This window comes from Hippopotamus amphibius, chromosome 5 (assembly GCF_030028045.1).
Source record: "Hippopotamus amphibius kiboko isolate mHipAmp2 chromosome 5, mHipAmp2.hap2, whole genome shotgun sequence".
Classification (NCBI taxonomy): domain Eukaryota; kingdom Metazoa; phylum Chordata; class Mammalia; order Artiodactyla; family Hippopotamidae; genus Hippopotamus; species Hippopotamus amphibius.
In genome coordinates this window covers 133129004-133140184 of record NC_080190.1, presented here as the reverse complement: position 1 = coordinate 133140184, position 11181 = coordinate 133129004, and the positions used below count along the sequence as shown (strand labels likewise).

At 38.8% G+C, this 11181-nt stretch overlaps 1 non-coding gene across 1 annotated transcript; it reads left to right on the top strand.

Moving 5' to 3' along the window:
* The first annotated feature begins 4622 nt into the window (after positions 1 to 4622).
* LOC130854661 (U6 spliceosomal RNA) lies at positions 4623 to 4729 on the top strand. Its single transcript, XR_009054110.1, has one exon. It is a non-coding gene; the product is annotated as a U6 spliceosomal RNA (small nuclear RNA).
* The last annotated feature ends 6452 nt before the right edge of the window (positions 4730 to 11181 follow it).

Here is an 11181-nt window from a genome sequence, read left to right as displayed (position 1 = left end):
GTGCTGGTGGGTACGCGGAGAGATATTAAAGATGCCTAAGTAGACAAGGAATCGGGGGAGGGGACCGCATATTCACTTCAGACAAAAAATGTATAGGCAGAAATTAGATTTGGGTGAATTTTATCTTTCCCATTGATCTATTATTTCAAGATTTTGAAATAATACCTTTTTTTTTTAACCTTTGATTGTTCTTGAGTTAGAGCCGCCAGCACCTACGCCACTTATAAAGAGCACCCATTTAGGGAACACAAGCAGGTCTTGGTTCCAACCAACTTTCTTTTGGTCTGGGATTCTACCCCCTCCAGGTCTGCGGCCTCCCATCTTCCCCTAGGTCAATATCTCAGAAACAAACAAATGTTTTTTAAAAATTAGTAACTAGAACAAAACTGGCAAGGATGAAATTTTTTAAAATAGGAAAACAGAAAACCATTATCACAGAAATCTTTATATGTGTTAGGTATAGTTGTCCCTGTAGACAGGTACAAATGTCCCCAGGACTCTCATCTCAACTGTCACCCTACCCCAACTTCGTTTAGCCTCATCCACCTCTACCGACAGAACAGCAACTGTCAGTGGTAAAGAGGATGGATTTGATCATCTCCAAAATCCCTTTTAAGGTTGAGGTTAGGAATTGCTGTGTCTGACTGGTTGTCAAAGGTCTAGTCTTCGAACATTTTTGATCATTCAACTATCAGTAAAAATGTTTGCCCTCTTCCCACCTCCCAATACTTATTTAGCTTATCCTAAAAGGCATGGACTCAGAAGCCAAAATGACTACTCAAATTTAGGCTTTGCCACCAGCTACCTGTGTTCTTGGCCACATCCACATTTTCCCTTAGTTTCTTCATTTGTAAAATGAGGATAATTAAACTGTCTACCACACAGTGTCATTACAAAGATTAAATGAGTTAATATTTGTAAAGCATAGTGCCTGGTACATGGTAAGGGCTATATAAGTGTTAAATAAGTATATATACAATTAATTATGTATAAAATAATATATACTATATAGTGTGCATATATGTATATACACAGTCTATTATAATGTTGATGTAAAACAAATAGATTGCCAGTTATTTCTCCAGTAAAAATGATTGCAATTCAGGGTATGCTACCATGGCAAACCACCTGCAAATCCCCACCACTGCGAAGAGAGGAGAACTCTTTTAAAGCGGGGAAGAGGAAGTTAGAAAGGCTAGTGGAAACAAAGAGCCCATTGGAGGAACTGAGAGTTCCAAGTATAGCGACTTTTCATTGGTTCAGTTGTGACAGCCTTTCATTGGCTGAGCTCTTGCCAGGCAAGAAGAAGATGTCTTTCTTTTTCCTTGGTATTGGGTACTGTCATAGTGCTTAAGAGCTCCCTCTTCTGGTCTCCTGACTCTATATTAATTGAGGTTTCTGTTTATCAGTTTTTACAATGATATGCCTAATATGTTGAGTACATTAAAAACATATACACAAAAAAATCAGAAATAATGATTTAAAACATAAATGTGTATGTGTGTCTGTATCTTTTCTTTCTGTACTCTGCATATTCTGTACCCTCTCTGGTCTGTGCACACCCAAATTTAGAGCCTATTGGCAAATACAATATTGACAAATACATAGCCACTAGCCACATGTGGCTTTATTTAAATTAAAATTTTAGTTCTTTGGTCATACCAACCACATTTCAAGAGCTTCAAGGTCACATAGCTAACAACAGTACCTATATCAAATATTTCCATCATTCCAGAAACTTCTATTGGATAATACTAACAAAGCTGAAAAAAACAAGGGACTCAGGTAGTAGGAGTAACTCCTGAGTTGAACCTGTAACTGTGGTAGCATGTTCAAATCAAGTGATAAGATCTCCCTCTGAGCCTCACATCTCAACAGAGTAAAAATAAAAATAGGAACTACCTCATGGATTGCTGAACAGAGGAAATGAGATAAGGTGTGTGAAGTCTTTGGCAGAGTGCCTAAAACATAGAGGAACTTGGAAAATGTTAGTAAAATTTGACTTTAAACCAATTCTATAAGCCTGAAAGGCAAAGATCTTGTTATTGTCCTTGACTCTAATGGTTAAGATTTTCAAGGATATGTATTTTGGAAAAGACAAGAATTTGGTTAACTTTTAGTTGAAAACAGAGCATTCAAATAAAGACAGCAAATAACTGGATTTTAATTACTCCTTGATTTCTTTGTCCCCCACCCCCAACCCACAGACAGATCCTGGTCTTCTCCCAGTTGTGCCCATCTCAGTGAAATGACACTGCCATCCACAAACCCGATGAGTCATCACTACCTCATCCTCTTCTCCGACTTCTTTACCCAATCCCTTTGCCTCCAAAATATTGTTGGATCTACCTCCAAAACACTTCATCTGATCTCTTCACCTCTCCTTCTGTCCCCTCCACCCAGGGACCATAAAGGCCTGTGTCACTCCCCACTAAGGCTGCCATACACAGTGGTACATGCTGTAGTAGGACAACCTTATGGAAGAGGGCCTTTCACAGTGAAGCACTGCAAACTTTATATTTATCACAGATATTCTTTGGCAGGTGTCAGCGAAGTGACTTTTTCTAACATAAGCATTTTACAATTTTCCAATAAGATGGAAATGCCTTGAGGAGTAGATACCTTTTCTAATTTGCCCAAAGGTGCCATATGGGGTAGTAACATTTCTATTTCACTTAGAACCAAATGCCAGCTCATCACCAGGTCCTATAAGACCTAGTACAACCTAGCGTCTGCCATTCTCTCCATCTTAAGGTGATGCCACACTCCACTCAATTCCTGTGATGTTGACCTTCTGTCATTTTGAAAATATATCATGCTCTTTTCCGCTGTGGGGCCCACTGCTTTTTACCTAGACAGTCCAAAGCCCACCCCACCCTGCCCTTCGCATAGCTGTGGCTCCTTGTTATCTGTCAGTCCTCCATGCCCTGAGAGAGTACCTGTTATTCTCCGTCACAGCCCTGTGTGTTTCCCTCTCAGTACTCAGAGGTCTGTCTGGAAACTGTAAGCTCCGTGAAGGCAGGGAGCTCATTGCCTTGTTCTCCTTTCTATCCCCAGATCCTAACAGGACAGCAACATGCACCAGCTTGTCAGTGGTCTGTCAACTCAGCATCATTGCCACCCCTTTCTACATTCACCTCTGCAGATAGGGAGAAAGCCTACAACTCTGTTTTCCAGAGAACTTTTCCCTGAATCGTTCCAGGTTAAATTCTGCCAATAGAGACACATATGTGAGATCTGAAAGGCAGAAGAAAAGGAGAAATCATTTCTCTCCAGTACAGCTTCAAGCATCTCAGATAATAGGCGGCTCTTTTCCTAAACTTATGGGAAAATATCAGACAAACCTGAAAAAAATGACCATTCTATTTTTAAAAAGAGGGGAGGGGGCTGAATTCTGAAAAAGGGCAGTGGAAATGTTCCAGATTAAAGGAGGCAAATGAGACATAACAGCTAAATGCAATACAGCCCACCCTCTAGATCCTCAGGTCCAGAATCTGAGGATACAGGGAGTCTGACTGTACTACACCTTTTTATACAAGGGACTTGAGCACCTGCAGATTTTGGTATCTATGGGCAGAAAGGTGAGGGAGGGAGGGCTTCCTGGAACCAATCCCCCCTGCAGATACGGAGGGATGACTGTACCTGACCCTATACTGGGTCCAGTACTGAAAGGGGAAAATGCTACAAAGGATATTATTGGGTCAATTGACAAAATTAGAATGTGAACAGAAAATTAGATAAGAGTGTTGTATCAAAGTTAAATTTACTGTTCTGGTTATATAAGAGAATATCCCTATTTTTAGGATATACATGCTGAAGTACGAGTATTTAGGGGTAAAGGGCCATGATGTATATAATTTATCCTCAAATGATCCATAAAAAATTTTAATATATAACATATAATTTAAACAGTAAATAATGAAAGAGAGAAATCACCTGTATAAAAGATGAAGCAAATGGAGTAAAATATTAATAGGTGAATTTGTGTAAAGAGTATTTGGATACATAGGTACTATTTCTATTCTTGCAAAATTTAAGTTTGAAGTTATTTCTACCCACCCACCCCCAGAAAAACAGTTAAAATATATATATATATAATGAAGCATTAAATAAACTATACTGAATGATGCAAAACAAACTAGGAGAGTTGGCTTAAATATCCAGTCTCAAAATAGGCCCAGACTGACAGCTACAATTAAAAAACAATACATTTTATGTTTTTTTTCTAATTCACCAGTGAACAGAAGTGAATTTACTATTCTTGCAGAAGACAAATACTCCCTGGCTATGGGAAAATAACCTATCATACACAAGGTGTCATTCTAAACGTTTTAAAAATGGGACATTTCTGGATTTGCTGGCCACTGTGTCCTACAAACTAGATTGGAATAATATATTTGCTGCAGATCCTGGACTAAGTGGAAGCAGATATTATAGTCCTTATAAAAATTCATTTATGTAAAGAGAATAATCCAAATTATTACCACATCCCCAAATTGTAGCATTGCACACTTTTTGCTTTAAAGAAGGAAGGCCCTGGTACTCATGGAAATACAGTTGTCTGTTGTTTTAATAGAGAGCCTTATAGTCAGCTTCTCAAAGATCATTCAGAAAAGTTTCTCATGCTCACTTCAGCAACACATATACTAAAACTGGAATGATACAGCGAAGATTAGCATGGCCCCTGCACAAGGATGACATGCAAATTTGTGAAGTGGTCCATATTTAAAAAGAAAGAAAGAAAGAATGAGACAGAGAGAGAAGGAAAGAAAGGAAGAAAGGAAGAAAGAAAGAAAGCCAGAAAGAAAGAAAGAAAGAAAGAAAGAAAGAAAGAAAGAAAGAAAGAAAGAAAGAGAGAGAGAGAAAGAAAGAGAGAAAGAAAGAAAGAGAGAGAGAAAGAGAGAGAGAAAGAGAGAAAGAAAGAGAGAAAGAAAGAGAGAAAGAAAGAAAGAAAGAAAGAAAGAAAGAAAGAAAGAAAGAAAGAAAGAAAGAAAGAAAGAAAGAAAGAAAGAAAGGAAGGAAGAAAAAGAAGAAAGGAAAAGAAAGAAAGAAAAGTCTCCCAATTAAAGGCATGGAAGTATCCCTTAAAAATATTTCAAGACAGTAAAATGATCAGTGGTTGCCAGGTATTAGCAGGAGGGAGGGCTGAGCACAGACAATTTTTAGCACAGTGAAACTATTCTGTGTGATAGGATGATGGTGGCTACATGTCATTATACATTTGGTAGAGTAGGCAGTACAACACCATTTACGTAAGCATAAATTATAGACTTTAGGTAATATTGACATGTCAATGTAGGTTCATCAATTGTAACAATCTGTGGGGGATGTTGATAGTAGAGGAAGTTGTGTGTGTTGGTGGGGCAGGAGGTATGTGGGAACTCTGTACTTGCCCCTCGATTTTGCTGTGAACCTAAAACTGCTCTAAAAAATAAAATCTATTCAAAGAGAAAAAAGAAAAAAGTTACTGCATATGTTCCTTGGAGAGACTGCAATTTAAGTTTGGGGAGTTATTTGAGAAGCTTTTTGCCAGCCATTTAAATTTACTTCTTGAAAGATTTATTATAAATTGTATTTCTCAGACTACTGCTCTTTTAACCATCTGTCATCTTACAATAAAAAAATGACATTTAAATTTGAACAGAGGAGGCTTCCCTGGTGGCACAGTGATTAAGAATCTGCCTGCCAATGCAGGGGACTCAGGTTTGATCCCTGATCCGGGAAGACCCCATATGCCTCGGAGCAACTAAGCCCATGTGCCACTACTACTGAGCCTGCACTCTAGAGCCTGCAAGCCACAACTACTGAACCTATGTGCCACAACTACTGAGGCCCATGTGCCTAGAGCCTGTGCTTCACAACAAGAGAAGCCACTGCAAAGAGAAGCCTGAAGATCGCAATGAAGAGTAGCCCCCACTCTCCCAAAACTAGAGAAAGCCTGCATGCAGCAACGAAGATCCAATGCAGCCAATAAATAAATTAATTATTTATTTAAATAAAAATTTGAACAGAGAAGTTTATCCATATTTTTTTAGAAGTAATCTACAATACTTTTTTTTCAGTTTTGTTTTATTTATTTATTTATTTATTGGCTATGTTAGGACTTCTTTGATGTGCTCGGGCTTTCTCTAGTTGTGGCGAGCAGGGGCTACTCTTCATTGTGGTGCACAGGCCTCACTGCAGTGGGTTCTCTTGTTGCAGAGCACAGGCTGTAGGTGTGCAGGCTTCAGTAGTTGCAGCACATGGTCTCAGTAGTTGTGGCTCACAGGCTCAGTAGTTGTGGCACATGGGCTTAGTTGCTCCGAGGCATATGGGGTTTTCCCAGATCAGGGATTGAAACTGTGTTCCCTGCATTGGCCGGTGGATTCTCAACCACTGCACCACTAGGGAAGTCACTATCCATATTTTTAAAAATTAAATTTTCTTGGCAGAAATTTGATCTTGATCTTGAGAATTTTATCATATAAACCTAGTACACAGAAAGAATCCTGTGACTTTTCCCAGCAATGGATATAAATTGATCAGGGATTTGCCTCAATTCAGACTCAGTTTACATATTTCTAACAGGGACATCATTTATTTATCATATTGGAAACTAAGGAACTAGTTTTATGTTAGTCTCTGTATTATTAGAAACATAAGTCTTAACATCTTGTACTAAAATAAATTCCAGGTATATGAGTGAATTACAATGTAAAATATTTAAATTTTATATTAAAAAGCCATACAAAATACATAACTATCTTTGGTAGGATTATGTGTGATTCTTTTTCTCCTCTGTAATTTACCAATCTTCTATAATAAGTACATATTGTTTTGTTTTTGTAAAAAACACTCAAGGAATAGTCATTGGTAAGTTTTTCAATGACGTGTGAATCATATTCAAATAGTCGTACACAAAAAGACACAATGGCTGCTTTCTTTGGTAGAAAATTTCTCAATGATTTGCATATTATCTTCTCTGCCAGTGGTGGGAAATTATACAACAAATGCCTTATTTCTCAACATTAACTTCGGTAAATGACAAATAAAACATTAACCTCAACAAGCAGTTATTGAGTAAGCTTACCATCTATAAAACTAGCTCAAAATAAGTATACAACCTGCAAAGTTAGAACACTGTATTAAGGTTTTCAAAGTTGGTGCCAGACTACATCAGAAAATCTACAAACAGTAAATGCTGGAGAGGGTGTGGAGAAAAGGGAAAGCTCTTGCACTGTTGGTGGGAGTGTAAACTGATCCAGCCACTATGGAGAACAGTATGGAGGTTCCTTGAAAAACTAAAAATAGAGTTACCATATGACACAGCAATCCCACTACTGGGCATATACCCAGAGAACACCATAATTCAAAAAGACACGGGCACCCCAGTGTTCATTGCAGCACTATTTACAATAGCCAGGTCATAGAAGCAACCTAAATGTCCATCAACAGATGAATGGATAAAGAAGATGTGGTACATATATACAATGGAATATTATTCAGCTGTAAAAAAGGAATGAAATTGGGACATTTGTAGAGACATGGAAGGACCTAGAGACCATCATACATAGTGAAGTGAGTCAGAAAGAGAAAAGCAAATATTGTATATTAACACATATATGCAGAATATAGGAAAATGGTACAAATCAACTAGTTTGCAAGACAAAAATAGAGACACAGATGTAGAGAACAAATGTATGGACACCAAAGTTGGGGGAGGGGGCGGTGTTGGGAGGGAATGAATTGGGAGAGTGGGATTGCCATATATACATTACTAATAAGGAAAAAAATATCAAATTGTATACTTTAAATATATGCAGTTTATTGTATGTCAATTATATCTCAATAAAATTTCTTAAAGAACTGGGAAAAAAAAACCATAGTTGGTGCCAGACTAAATGAAATTCAACAGAAACTTTAAATCCACATATTATGAAGGGAATTTATTTTTAAAAGCAATATATTTTTATAGACTACTGGTACAAATAGGTTGTTCATACTTTTACATACAGAGAAGAAATTTAAGCATGATTTCATTAAAAATTCATTTCAGGGCTTCCCTGGCAGCACAGTGGTTAAGAATCTGCCTGCCAATGCAGGGGACACGGGTTCAATTCCTGATCTGGGAAGATCCCACATGCCACAGAGCAACTAAGCCCATGCGCCACAACTACTGAGCCTGTGCTATAGAGCCCGTGAGCCACAACTACTAAGTCCACATGCCACAGCTACTGAAGCCTGCGAGCCTAGAGTCTGTGCTCCGCAACCAGAGAAGCCACCACAATGAGAAGCCCACGCACGGCAGCAAAGAGTAACCCCTGCTCTCCGAAACTAGAGAAAGCCTGCCTGCAGCAACAAGGACCCAACACAGCCAATAAATTAAAAAATAAAATAAATTAATAAATGTTTAAAAAAATAATAAAAAATAAAAAATAAATTTTAAAAATAAAAATTCATTTTCAAATAAAAATAAAAACGTTTACAGTTTGGAGCTAGATAGACCTGAGTTCAAATTCTGATTCTGCAGCTTATTAGCTGTATAACTTTGTGCAAATGGTTTAACTATTCTGCACCTCAATTTTCTTCTTAGTAAAATTTGTAAAATGGGAAAACTAATCTTTGTCCCCTAGGATTATAAAGATTAGGGGCAACATAAGTAAAGCACGTAGCAAAGAGCACGTGCTCAGTAAACAGTGGGTGTGCTGGTAATAGTGGTAGTGGTAAATGTTGTTGCTGTTGAAATAATTAATAAAATACAAATTTTTACCACTTATGTGAAAAAGCAAGAAATCGTATATTATTGACCTGCCTGATTCACAGATCCCTGGCTGCCTCTATGGAGGAAGAGCCTCCCTCCATATTTGTGCACTTGAAATTGAGAACAAACAAGGAATGTTCACAAGCAGCACCAAATCCTACGTAACAAGCGGTCATTCAGCTACAACCACCAACTGCATGTCTCACCTGGTCTCCCTCCAACTCTGTATGGAGCCGCCCCCAACACTCATCTCCAGCCCCTACTTCTGCTCACACCTACCCACAGGTTTCTTTACTTTTTAGCTCAAGCTCAGCCATCAGGCCTGGTGGGCACCGGAACAGGCAGGCCGGATGGAACAGAGCACCTGATTCTAGAAGAGAGGCAAGGTGGCTGGACCAAGAGAAAAGGTCCAAACTCCTTGCAGAGCAGTTGCCCTGCTCCACTGCAATTGGCCCTCAGCACATACAATCACTATTTATTGCATTTGATTCACATATAAGGAAGTCCAAATTTGGAAGTGAAACTGAGTGGCAAGGTGGCCAAAGCAGCCAAGAAATAGAGAACAGAGGCAAGAGACACAGCCAGGGACCATAGGACTTTGTGCAGAGGACTGTTTCTAAGCAGGGGTCAAAGCCCCTAAGGGTTGGAAAGGATGTTTTGATCTGAAAAATACTGAATATCTTTTATTTATTTATTTATTTATTTATTTATTTATTTATTTATTTATTTGGCTGGGTCAGGTCTTAGTCGCGCCATGCAGGATCTTTCCTTACTGTGCACAGGCTTCTCTCTGGTTGTGGTGTGCTGGCTCCAGAGTGCACAGGCTCAGTAGTTGCAGCATGGGGGCTCTCTAATTGTGGTACACAGGTCCTAGAGCGTGGGCTCAGTAGTAGTCGCAGCGTGCGGTCTTAGTTGCCCCGTGGCATGTGGGATCTCAGTTCCCCCACCAGGGATTGAACCCACGTCCCCTTCATTGGAGGTGGATTCTTAACCGCTGGACCACCAGGGAAGTCCCTGAATATCTTTTTAACAGTGATGCAAAGTTATAAATGGCCTTCTCCCACCATTCAGCAACTTCTTCCCACTTTCTTCAAGTACTGAACTTTTTTCCAGTTATTTTTCCTCTATATCATCTCCAGCATATCTTTACTTTATTTTCTCCCAGCCTCTACTTACTTTCCTGCAGGAAGATCCTGATACAAAGTCTACTTTCCCAGAAATGGAGTACTGTGTCTATGCACATAAATATAAATATGTACATCATCATGGATTTGAAGACCAAAATAACCCACAGAAATCTTCCACTTGAGGAAATGGTTTGGTGGAAAGAAAAGATACAGTGAATTATTCTTACTTATTTAAATATCAATTCATTCTTTTACTCAGAAACTACTGTTGCCTGCTATGAGCGAGGAATTGTTCTTAGAGCTGGGGAAGGCATAGGGTATGTAGGCAAGACAAATAAGGACCATGTCCTCATGGAGCCTACATTCTAGCAAGGGGAGAAAAGACAGATAATAAACAAGACAATTGAAGACAGTGATAGAATGCAATAAAAGAAATACACATGGTAAGTACCATATCACCTAGGACTATTGAGGGTGAGAGATATTTAACCTCATAATATTCATCAACCCCACCACCATTACTCTTCCTTGCAAAGGACAATTGGTAGCCTCTCAATCTTATGTAAGTCACTGTGCAAATGTATCTGCAAGATAAGTTTCCTAGCCAAAAATCATCACCGACTCCTCCTACCATCACATATTCTCAACCAGATTATTGCCCCTAAAGTATTCTTCTTAAAAAGTTCTGGAGCCATCACAGAGTTTTTAATGTCTACTATGCTTGTATGTTACTTTCACTTTTTAATTGTGAAATATTCCAAACATAACAAAAAGCACAATGATGAAAATAATAGGCACCCATCTTCTCACTAACCGGACATCTAACTCTTACAACCACACACACACAAAAAGCTTTATTTTTAAAAAGATAATTGGACATTAAATGCCCCTGGAGAGCTTTCTGTGAATGTTGGGTAATAATTACTGATTACAACCCTTTAAAAGATGTCAAGTTCAGACTCCCTAATAGAGCCCTTCACTATCACTCCTCAGCCTCCCTTTCTGGAGAGCTTACAGTTTTCCTCCCAACACACTCAATAGAGGATACTGGTTATTTTCCCTCCTTGCATCCACGTACTCTTCTTTTGGTAAAACAATACCCCAATTTTGTTTTGCATAACTATTTCTACCCCACTCTCAGCAAAATGGTTTGGGTAGGATTAACCCTCCCTCAGCTCCTAGGAGGAGATGGCTTTTACCAAGCAGGCTATCCCATACTCCTAAATACAGTAATTGGCCCCATCAGGATGAAGCTCAGGAATTTTATTTGACAATTGAAAAAAGAGATGTTCTCTCTCCTGTGGACATGACCAA